The sequence below is a fragment of the Sinocyclocheilus anshuiensis genome, unplaced genomic scaffold (assembly GCF_001515605.1).
Source record: "Sinocyclocheilus anshuiensis isolate Anshui unplaced genomic scaffold, SAMN03320099.WGS_v1.1 scaffold334, whole genome shotgun sequence".
Taxonomy (NCBI): domain Eukaryota; kingdom Metazoa; phylum Chordata; class Actinopteri; order Cypriniformes; family Cyprinidae; genus Sinocyclocheilus; species Sinocyclocheilus anshuiensis.
The window spans coordinates 1,187,762-1,196,577 of NW_015546055.1; the positions used below are offsets into that span (position 1 = coordinate 1,187,762).

Sequence of the window (8,816 nt, forward strand, 5' to 3'; positions counted from 1 at the left end):
AACGGTGGATGAAGCTGCATGAAGAGAATGAAGAACATCCCGTAAATCTACTAATTAAGTGAGGAATAATCTAATAATAATCTGTTTTAATGCACAGGGTAATTTGATTAGCTGTGCTGATAATATAAAATTTTGTTCTATAAATGTCGTACCTTTTAAAAGTTCATCACAGCTGTCTCTTCTGCTGCGTCTCTACGGCGCTGATAGTATGAGCGCTAACTTCCGGGAACTATTGAGCGGCTCCACGATCCGCCATTGCTGTAAAAAACTGGTCCATTGGAGTGAACGGAGTTGTCGCAACTCTCTCTCTCTATGGCTCTGGTGCTCTACTGCTATTCCTGCAGCTCCCGGATGTGAAATGCCGAATTTTCTGCTGAATTTGTACCACCGTATTTATGGAAGCGAATTTGTAAAGTGAAATAAAATGGACCGAAATTTGCCGGTCGAATATTATACATCGTATTTTTAAACGGATTGAATATTTGGGAAGTGGATTCTGGAAGGTGAATATGAATTATTACATTTTTTAATTATGAAAATGTGTGTGAAATATTTTGAATTGAAATATTCACAGCTTAAATAAACAACTATGTTAAATTTCAGAACCTTAAAATGCAATCCCTGAAAATACAAGGCATTAAAATGCAAGCACTGTTTCAACTGTTTGTTTCAAAAACATTTGTCATTAATTTCTTCTATATGAAAACCAGCTCCTGAATGTACAATTTCATATCTATATAAAGATTTTATATCAATAAAATGCGAGCGCATACAGCACACCAGCATTAAAACACAATCTTTATGGGCAAACCTGTCGCCTCGCAATGGGAGTTCTGCAGGGAATCGGATATGTATGTTTAGACGTAGATCGGATGTCCAAATATCAGATACGATTTAAAACGACATTTGGAAGTGACTCGGATCGGATGCGAAAAAATCAGATCTCGTGCGGATTTTTGTGTTTACACATGTGCAACAAATTCCGATCTGTGTCAGATGTGAGCAAAAACTCAGATTTTTTGTGCCAGTGTAAGTGCAGCCAAAGTGAAAGATTATAACCCCATGTCAGGAAAAAAAACAAAAAAAAAACCCAGAATCACTGAATTTCGAAAAAGGATCATCCCCTTGTGTCAGTATTTTGTTGAACCACCTTTTGCATTAATTACAGCCTTTAGTCTGTTGGGATTTGTCTCTACTAAATTTGCACATCTAGACCTTGCAATATTTGCCCACTCTTCTTTGCAGAACTACTCAAGTTCAGTTAAATTTGATGGTGACCATTTGTGGACTGCAGTCTTCAAGTAATTCCACAGATTTTCAATGATGTTCAAGCCTGGGATCTGACTGACATGCAAGGACATTCACCTTTTTCTCCTTCAACCACTGTGTGGTCAGTTTTGCTGTGTGCTTTGGGTCATTGTCATGTTGGAAGGTAAACCTTCTTCCCATTGACAACTTTCTGGCAGAGGGCATCAGATTTTCCTCAAGAATTTGATGGTACAGTATTTTGCCCCATCCATTTTTCCTTTTATCCTGACAAGTGCTCCAGTCCCTGCTGCAGAGAAACACTCCCATAACAGGATATCAGTGACCAGCTCCATGCTTTTCTGTAGGAATGCTGTTATTTGGATGGTGAGCTGTATTGGATTTCGACCAGTCATATTGTTTGGTGTTGAGGCCAAATAATTCCATTTTAGTCTGATCTGCCTCAGAATCTTCAAGGTGCGTTTTGGCAAAGCTCAGTCGTGAGTGCATGTGGCCTTTCTTGAGGGCTGGCTTTTTTCTTGCAACCCTCCGCCACATTTTTGGAGAATTTGTGATATTGTTGTCACATGCACAGTGACCACTCTTTGTCATAAATTCCTGCAACTGCTTCAGAGTTCCTGTAGGCCTCTTGATCGCCTCTCTGACCAGTTTCCTCCTGGCTCTTTCATCCAGTTTGGACGTCCTGATCCAGGGAGGGTCGGTGTTGTACCAAATACCTTCCACTTCTTAATAATAGACTTCTCTGTGTTTCTAGGCATTGATAAATCCTTTGCATTTTTTTGTATCATCTCCTGACTTGTGCCTGTCCACAACTTTATCCCAGAGATCTTTTGACAGTGCCTTGCCACACATAGATGATTGTTTGCTTCCGTTGCACTACCAATGCCTGAAATGCTCCAGGAAAGCTCTTTTCATGCTGAGCTAATCAAAATGACCACAGCTGATCACAGTTGAAAGTCAAATGGCTTTGTGTGCCATTGATAAGGTGATTAGCTACACCTGAATCACCAAGTACCACGCTTTCAGCTAAATATTTTCTTTACTGTTTTATCGAAGAAAAAAATCACCTAAATCTTGGATGGCCTGAGGGTGAGTGAATTAACAGCAAATTTTCATTTTTGGGTGAACTATCCCCTTAAATAGGTTACCTCAGTCTAACATTATTATGAATTTCCCAGCCTTTCTGAGATGGTTAGGATAGTCTGTTTTGATACAATAGTTTAATGGTGGTTTGAGGTACGTGTGAGCTAGTCTAGCTGGTCCCTTAGCTTGACAGTTGCCCCAAACCCATATGAAACATCAAAATAGACCAGCATGGCCAGGCTGGGAGACCAGTTACCACCTTAGGTTGGCTTTGTCACCAGGACTGTATCCCAATCTATTCCATAGGCTCATCTTAAATTTTCTTGTGTAGCCATGACATATATCTGGCTGTGTGTTTAATTCTTTGTGTGGTTCTGACCTAAGCAGATGGAATGAGAAGTGTGAATTGCATTGGCAATTGTATGCCAACACTTTTCTCTCTCTTTCTCTCCGGTGGATGGAACCTGCTGTGAGCATGTGTGGCCTTTTCAGCTGCAGCAGCTCTGAGTTAATGAGCCAAAACACCTAAAGTAAGTGCGTGTGTGTGTGTGTTTTTGGAAGGATAAATGTGGCATAGAGAGAAGAGTGTCACGATTTCAGTGGGGTCTACTTGGGCTTTGTTATCATGGAGCACATGGCCTTTTGTTTTGACGGCTTGCCATGTGCTCTGCTGTCATCCTGGTGTTCACCCCGCCCCTCTCGTTATCCCTGTTAGCTAATTCTCCCTTCTCACCTGCACCTCGTTTTGTCCTCATTATTCTTCCCTTTATCTGGCCCTCTTGAATGCTATCTTGTGTCAGTCCGTAATATGTTGTGCAGCAGCTTAGATCGTCTCTGTCCATGCTGTGTTTGTCTGAATCAGTTTTTTATTTTATTTTTTTTTCTAGTCTAGTCGGTCTGGCGTTCCTGTGTTTGTCACCCTCCTCTTTCTACCCTCCTGCCTCCCTAGAACTCTGGTCGGCTCCCGTCCTTGGCTCTCGCTACTCATAGGCCTGTCTCTCCACGGCAGTTCCGTCCTATTCCTCTCTGCCCACGCTCGATACCTCCCCTGGAATTCATTGGCAGCATTCTAGTGCCGGCTCGCCGCCCCTCTTCCCCGCGGGCTCGACCGCGGCTGGTCTAACCTCCGCGCTGATCTGAACTGACTTTTTGCTGGGGTTTTGCTATCCGGCTGATTCATTAACTTTTTTGTTATCACAGTTTCAAAAAACTTGGATTTTGTTTTCACCTGCTGTTGGATCCCGGTCTCGTTTCTGACAGTACGGACTGACCAAGATGGATCCAGCAGGTGAGGAGTTTGTCAGATCGGCCATCGCTCATCAAGGAGCTCTCCTCGGGCATCAAGCTAGCCAGCTCTCATCCACCACTCAGGAGGTTGCTACCCTCAATGCCCAAGTGGCGGAATTAAGCAGCCGCTTCCGTGAACTCCAGCAGGACGTTCTGTCATCCTCCGCGACAGCGGTTCCCCTGTCTCCTTCTCACCGCGAACCCGAGCCGCATGCCAACAACCCGCCCTTATACGATGGAGATCCGAATTCATGTCGGGCATTCTTATCTCAGTGTTCACTGGTGTTCGCGCTGCAACCACGCCGATATGCTACAGAACGGTTAAAGGTTGCCTATGTCATTACACTGCTGACGGGAAAGGCTCGCGAGTGGGGGACTGCCGTTTGGGACGCTAGAGCCCACTTTCGCACGGATTTTGAGGAGTTTCGAGGTGAGATGACAAGGCTGTTTGATCGCTCTGTTAGGGGAGATGAGGCAGCATCCACACTAGTGCGGCTCCGTCAAGGAGGCCGTTCCGTGACTGAATATGCCATTCAGTTTAAAACATTAGCTGCTTCCTGCGACTGGAATGAGGGGGCGCTGCGAGCTATGTTTCGGGAGGGGTTGAACTTCGAAATCCAGGATGAGATTGCTGCCCACGACCTACCCCAAGACCTGGAGGGCTTTATCAATCTGGCTACTCGAGTTGAGAGCCGCCTTCGCTTGCGTCAGCGACGCTTGGCTCCCCGCTCGTCCTGGGGGCTGGAGGAACCCCAGCCTTTGAAGAGCCACTCACCACCTCTTTCCTCTCTGGCTGAACCTGAGCCCATGCAGTTGGGGCGGCTTCGATTGTCGGCTCAAGAAAGACAACAGAGGCTGGTCCAGGGTCTATGCCTCTACTGTGGGAGGTCGGGCCACTTTGCTCGGTTGTGTCCTGTAAAAGCCAAGGCCCACTAGTCAGACGGGTGGAGGAGGCCGGACGAAGGGTAGAAGTGCCAGCTGAGTGTCCGGCAGGTAGGTTGTTCATGCCGGCTGTGTTGCGCCCTGAGGTCCTTCAGTGGGGGCATGAATCTAGGGTTGCCTGCCATCCAGGAGTCAGGAGATCGCTGGCTGCCATCCGCCAGCGATTTTGGTGGCCCTCTATGGGCCAGGACGTCAGGCAGTTTGTATTGGCTTGCTCTGTCTGTGCCCAGAACAAGGTCTCTAACCGTCCCTCCGTTGGTCTGCTCCAACCGCTGCCCATTCCCTCTCGTCCCTGGTCACACATAGCCTTAGATTTTGTCTCTGGCTTACCCCCTTCAAGAGGCTACACCGTTATTCTCACGGTGGTGGATTGCTTCTCTAAGGCAGTTCATTTCGTGCCCCTACCTAAACTCCCCTTTGCCAAGGAGACAGCCCAACTGGTAATTGACCACGTCTTCCGGATCCATGGTCTTCCGGTTGACGTGGTCTCTGATAGGGGTCCCCAGTTTGTCTCCCGTTTTTGGCAGGAGTTTGGTCGACAGATCGGGGCCTCTACGAGTCTGTCGTCCGGTTTTCACCCCCAGACCAACGGACAGTGTGAACGAGCCAATCAGGATCTCGAGCGAGCTCTCCGCTGCCTGGCGTCCCGCAATCCTGCCTCTTGGAGCCAACAGCTCACGTGGATTGAGTATTCCCATAATACTCTCCCAGTAGCATCCACAGGTATGTCACCTTTTGAATGTTCTGTTGGCTATCTACCTCCCTTGTTTCCCTCTCAGGAACCCGATGCGGCTGTACCGTCTGCCCTAGCCTTTGTCCGGAGATGTCGTAGTGTCTGGAGGAAGGCTAGGAAGGCCTTGGTCCAGGCCTCCAGACGGACCAAAGCAGCGGCCGATCGTCACCGGATTCCAGCGCCCCGCTATGTCTGTGGTCAGAATGGATCCCGGTCTCATTTCTGACAAAGAGTGTGTGTGGATGTGACAGAGAACGAGAGGAAAAAATTGCGTTTCTGTGTTTGTGAGTGTGTGTCATTGTGTGGGCACTTCTCTCACAGCACAGGTAGGACAGATGGAGACCTACACCAATTATCGGCTCGCCAGAACCGCTGAATTGCTTAAAGACCTTCACAGGCATAATGGAGGGAAAGCATGCAAGAGAACAATGACACTTGAGAGCGGTTGTAAGGTCGTGACGGCATCGTAGACCCATCGAGTACAGCTCAGCGTGATGCCATTAGAGCACCAACCTCCGTTTAACATTGAAAGAATACTGCGGTACAAAGCTTGATTTTATCAGCCACAGGGTTTATCTGCAGCCCAACTCCATGGGTGAAAAAACACATCAGTGCTGTTTCCACCAACGCTTCACAGACCCCATGCTGGGACCCCTACTGAAAATATCGTTGGATCTTCACACCATGAGTTTCTGTGTTTAAAAATGCACATAATACTCTCATTCTGCATGTCTTCTTTGTCTCATCCTGTGCATGCGACAAAAGATGCGAAAGATCCATGGGAAGGTAGATGTATTGCCCCCTAGACGCCAAGTGTGAAGCGGGCCATCAGACAGAAATTGACAAAAAGCAGTCGAGCAAATTATGTTATTTATTACATTTTTACAATAGAAGAGTGCTGGCCGTAAAAACGGGGCCAGGCAGTAATCATAGAGCGTTTTATTTACAAAAAAATGACTTTTTCATCACAGTTTCTCCTGTGCTCTCTCTTTCTGTCCCCTTTTCTCGCTCTCCTTTCACTTTTTTATGTAAAACTTTTTTTTGCTGTGATTACAGGTAAAAGGGACATGCATAATCGTCAAAAGCAATTATATTGTGGCAGGTCGTTCGCTTTAGACCTGTCATTACTCAATGCCAATTCCAGAGCGCCCCTGACAGCTGTGAGTAAGGACAGGGAGAGAGACAAGGCTAGACTTTAAGATGTCCACCTCTTGCGACAGGGATGGAGGGGTTTGTGGCGATAGCTAGGGGGCGGTTAACAGTCGAGAAGATCTTAATGACAAACCATGAGGTGAATGGTTTGAAATGTTATGAGTAAATCTGTGATCTGCGGTATAATGTGATGCAAGGCACTATCTGTTCCCCTGGTGTATTTATAGTAAAGCTGCTAGTTTAACTGTCAGTGTTACACATTTTAAGAGAACAGGTTTAGCCTGAACAATCTGCAATAATGTAGTTTAGTTTTGCTCACTAATGCTACTATTTTTCATATTTAGTGTTAGGGATTTTAACATAATCCTAAAGTATTGAACTTTAGTGCCTTGTCCCAGACATTTGTGCTGCAGACATTTTTTTTTTCATGCACATTTTTTTTTTTACATTTTATTAGCATGTTGGTGCTTCTGTCCATGTTTTATGCAAAATCCCAAAATTTACATAAAATATATTGTTTGAAACCTGGCTATAAGGAACTGACTTGGCTGAGTGCGCAATCACCTAGCAACCACATAGCAACACCCTGGCAATGTGTTTTGCATGCACAAGTGCTATTTTCTTCACAAAATGTAAAAATGTAGTGCATAATTTTATTGCATATTGGACAACTCCACTGACGTATGTGTGTATATGTATTCACTTTAATTAATTAAATGTTATTATTTTATTTTTTAATAAAATATTTATTTTATTTTATGCTTAATACAATATTTATATTATTTATTTTATACTTTGTTTTGTCAGTAGTGGAGAGAATATAATTTAAAAAGTCATTTTACAATTTAAAATAACTGTTTTCTTTTTGAATGTATGTTAAAATGTCATTTATTCCTGTAATGGCAAAGCTGAATTTTCAGCATCATTACTCCAGTCCTCATAGTCACATGGTCCTTCAGAAATCATTCTAAAATGCTGATTTGATCAATGTTGAAAACAGTTGTGCTGCTTACCATGATACTTGTTTTTTCAGGATTTTTTTGATGAGTAGAAAACTCAAAAGAATATCTTTTATTTGAAATAGTTTTTTTTTTTGGTAACATTGAATATTAAAAATGTTACTTTTGATTAGGTTTAACTTAATGTGTCCTTACCGAATAAAAGTATTATCATACTGACCCCAAACTTTTAAATGGTAGTGTATATGCACAATGTGTTCTTTGAAAAACTGTTGAGGTTTAGGCCTCCAGTATAGGCCTCCAGTATATCCTGTTTTATATGTGATATGTGGCTTAGAGACAAATCTTTTAAGATCTTGAAACTTATGCAATTTTAGCAGCTCTAGTGATTGACTTATCACTGCCGCGAATGCATTTTGAATTTTTGTTGCTGCAAATGGCTTGCTAATCAGTTCAGTTTCATTTTAACTGCTTTTTATCACATGCTCAGGAGACCATTTCAGATCACAGAGACAGTTTTGTTACTGCGTTTTCAAGATAGCAGAATGTCCAAGTATTTGTTCGGTAGATGCTGATATTTTTCCACAAAACTAAGCAACATAACCCACGACTGACCTGATATCTGTCTGCAGCTGCAAAGCAGAAAGGAGATTACGAGTGAACGATGCCGTTTTTTCCTCAATTAACTGGCCGGTTAATTAAATCACGCCGGTAATGAGTACAGCCTCACAAAGACAAAGGAGGCCAGAGAGCAGAATACATTTCATCTGACACTTTAATTGAGTTTCCTCATGAATCAGATGTCATAGCGGCAACGGTTACTTTTTTATTTTGATTTAAAAAATCTTGCAAGCTGGTGTTCAGAAAGCATGTAGCTGTTTTGTCCATCATCCTTCTAGTATTACAGTCACCAGAACCTTGATATCACTGGCCTGTGCTGCCAGGCATAATTGACAGCTACAAATGACTCGGTTTAAGATATGACGGCAAACATGATGGCACATCGTTTCATTTTGAAAATCAATAACACTCTGCAGAGTCTGACTGAAGGAGAGCATAACGGCAAATTCATGTTCCTAAGCGTTCCCCTCCGACCCTCAGATACACTGAGGTTACGAGGCGTTTTGTGGGAGCTGAAAGGGACACCGGGTTTCAGTAAGTGCTATATAATACTCTGCCAGCTTGGCCGTTTAGGAAGGGAGCAGGGGCAACAAATGTGGCCATGGCTTTGCTAATGGTCCCCATGTGTCCGTGTGGATATCACTGAGCGTTTATCAGTAACAGACACCCTTCGGGCCGCTTCTTATCTTCTCCCAAAGGGATGATCGGATCCTCCAAACTCTCGCTTTTGTCCTGATCTTTTAAATGCCACATCCCTCAACTGATTTCTGCAC

At 44.1% G+C, this 8,816-nt stretch overlaps 1 long non-coding RNA gene across 1 annotated transcript in view; it reads right to left on the bottom strand.

Annotated features, from left to right (window-relative positions):
- Positions 1 to 352, bottom strand: part of LOC107699251 (uncharacterized) — a 4,722-nt gene extending 4,370 nt beyond the window's left edge. The window contains exon 1 of the long non-coding RNA XR_001635441.1: positions 331 to 352. This is a non-coding gene — a long non-coding RNA (uncharacterized LOC107699251). The remainder of the gene's footprint in view (positions 1 to 330) is intronic.
- Positions 353 to 8,816: the final 8,464 nt, after the last annotated feature.